The following is a 3,249-nucleotide window of genomic DNA, read 5'->3' on the forward strand; positions in this document are numbered from 1 at the left end:
AGAAAATGAAATTAAAGGGCTGACCATATTTAAAAATATGCCTATATGATGGTTCATTTTGCAATCCCTAGGAAATTTAAAAAATAATAATAATAATGTAAATCTTCAGTAAAATAGCAAGATAAAGAAACAAACAAACAAACTAATCAAGAAGTTACCACATTAGGGGTAGCTATGTGGCACAGTGGATAGAGCACCAGCCCTGGAGTCAGGAGGACCTGAGTTCAAATCCAGCCTCAGACACTTGACACTTGCTATCTGTGTGACCCTGGGCAAGTCACTTAACCTCAATTGCCTCACCCAAAAACCAAAAAAAAAAAAAAAAAGAAGTTACCATATGGTTTGTGAAACAAAGAAAGAAGCAATAGAAAATAAAATTCTACTTAAAATAACCTTACACATTACATATCTGAGAGTTAAACCACTAAGACACAAATAAGCAATTTTGTCGTTCAGTTGTTTAAGTTGTATCTGACTCTTATTAACCCTATTTGGAAGTTTCTTGGCAAAGATACTGAAATGGTTTGTCATTTCTTTCTCCAGCTCACTTTATAATTGAAGAACTGAGTCAAATTAGGTTAAGTGACTTGTGCAAGATTACACTTCTTGCCTGAGGCCAGATTTGAACTCAGCAAGATGAGTCTTCTTGCCTTCAGGCCTGGCACTCTATTCACTGTACCCCTTAGCTGCCTCCAAACGTAAACAAATACATCAACACATTAATTAACCTAGACATTTAATGTTCAAAATAATATAGGTAGTTTTATATAATTCAATTAACTCATAATAATTAATTTGGAAGAAAAGAAAGTCAAGAAAATCAAGGGATTTAAACAAAAAGTAGAAAAAGTGGAACTTCACATTTTTCAGATAAAAAACTTATTTAAAAAGTAGTAATTATTTTAAAATATACTATAATAAATAAATATTTGATCTGAGTGATTATAAATTAGTTAAATAAGAAACAAAAATGGGCTCATGTTTATTAAGTGCTGGTGCTTAAAATACTGGAAAATAAATTCCATTTTACCAAAATTACTGAAAGCATCAACAAACCAGAAAGCAGTCTAGCAAAACAGAAATTTAGAGTAGCATCTTCTACTATATACCATAAAAAATTTAAATTAATAAATTATCTTAACATAATTATAGCTAGCATTTGCATAATGCTTTAAAGTTTATAAAACGAAGTGGTAAATAAGACATTATCCCTTCCCAGCTCCCACTAAGGAATCTCTCTCTCTCTCTCTCTCTCTCTCTCTCTCTCTCTCTCCTTTTTTAATTTATTATTTACCTCTTACACCAAACAATTGTGCCTGTGAAATATACTGTTAAAGGACTATGATGGAAAAACAAAACATATCAACATAATACATTTTTACACTCTAAGTTATAAGTTTTTCCATAACACTCTCTTATTCAAGTAGCTTCAGTGACCCCCTATTACCATGAAGTTAAAGTACCAACTCTGCTTTTATTTGACAACTGGTAGTGTAGTAGAAAGAGTGCTGGGCCTGGAGGCATTGACACAAATTCAATTTTTTTTTCCTCAGGGACTTACTAAAATGTGTGACACTAAGCAAGTCATTTAATCTCTGATTTCATCAGTTTTTTTCAAATATAAAATAGTTGGCACTTATATCCCAGGGGGGTTATGAAAATAAAAGATGATATTTGGAAAAGTGATTAGTGCAGTGCCTAACATATAATAGGTGTTATACTTATTCCCTTCCCCCACTTTTTTCACTCTCACTCTCCTTTATAAACACTACATTTCATTCTAATTGGCTTTAAATTAGCATTAAATCCCTTGCTTCATTTTGCCTTTGTAAAGGTGAAGCCCTGTATTCTCCTTCCTTAACTCTGCCTCTTGAAAATCCTTTTCTTCTTTCAAGGCTCAAATTAAGTGTCATTTCCCAAATAAAGGAAACCTTTCTGATTCCCATAGTTCTCCCTCTCCTCATAATATCGTATACCTATTTATCTGTTTAAATGTTGTATCTCACAGTAGAAGGTATGATACTTCAGGGAAACTCTTTCTTTTTGTCTTTCATCTTCCTCCTCCTCTTTCTCCTTTACCTTCTCTTTCTCTTTCTATTTCTCTCCCCTTCTCCCTCACTTTCAATATTCCATACTGTATGTCTACTAAATATTTGTTGAATTGGATCATATCATGAGACAGGAAATGAAGCATGACAAAATATGAGAAAACAAGTATCTTGGAAATATTCATTGTATCTGATTCCTATCCTCCTATCTAACACAAATCCTCACCTTCAACTATGTCATTTCCCAGTTAGAGAACTTTGTTTATTTTTGCCTGCAACTTTCTGCTCCTCTCATAAGGTGAATATTCTTTTTAATCTTCTGCATCAATTTAAACCTCAAAACTCCTACCATGGATAATAGAATCAAGTTCTGCCATATCCAGGAAGCCTTCTCTGGTCACTATAATGACTTCTTTGTCTTCTGAAAGGAAGGGTGAAAGAATGGAGGGCAGAGCGGGGCAGGGGGCAATCAGAAGCAAAACACTTTTGAGAAGGAATAGGGTAAAAGAAGATATAAAATAGAGTAAATATCATGGGAAGAGAATAGGATGGAGGGAAATAGTTTTGATCACACACACACACACACACACACACACACACACACACACACACACACACATATATTACAGTTCCTTAAATGAAAGTTTTGTTTTATCTATTTTCTCTCACAACCTAGCTAATGTGGAGATGTTTTACATGACTACTCATGTATAATTTATATTGAATTGCTTGTGTTCTTCGAAGTGGGGGTGGGAATGGGGGGAGGAAGAGAAGTTGGAAGACAGTGTTAAAAAATTGTTGTCAAAATTTGGTTTTACATGTAATTTGGAAAATAAAATTCTAAACAGAGAAAAAAGAAAGCAAAACTATCTATAATCATCTTTAAAATGCTCTAGATCACTTTTAATCAGATACATGCAAATTAAAACAATTCTGAGTTACCATCTCACACATAGAGTGCCACATATAATAAAACCAGAAAATATTGGATGTTGAAGGGGATGTGGGAAAACTTGGGTACTAATTGGCTATTGGTGGAGTTGTGAAAAGACCCAATCATTCAAGAGAACATTTTGGAACTATGCCCAAAGTGTATAGAACTGTGCATACCCTTTGATCCACCAATACCACTGCTAGATTTATATCCGAAAGACCTCCCCCAAAAGAAAAAAATATATATTTCTTCAAAAATATTTATAAC

This window comes from Dromiciops gliroides, chromosome 3 (genome assembly GCF_019393635.1).
Source record: "Dromiciops gliroides isolate mDroGli1 chromosome 3, mDroGli1.pri, whole genome shotgun sequence".
NCBI lineage: Eukaryota > Metazoa > Chordata > Mammalia > Microbiotheria > Microbiotheriidae > Dromiciops > Dromiciops gliroides.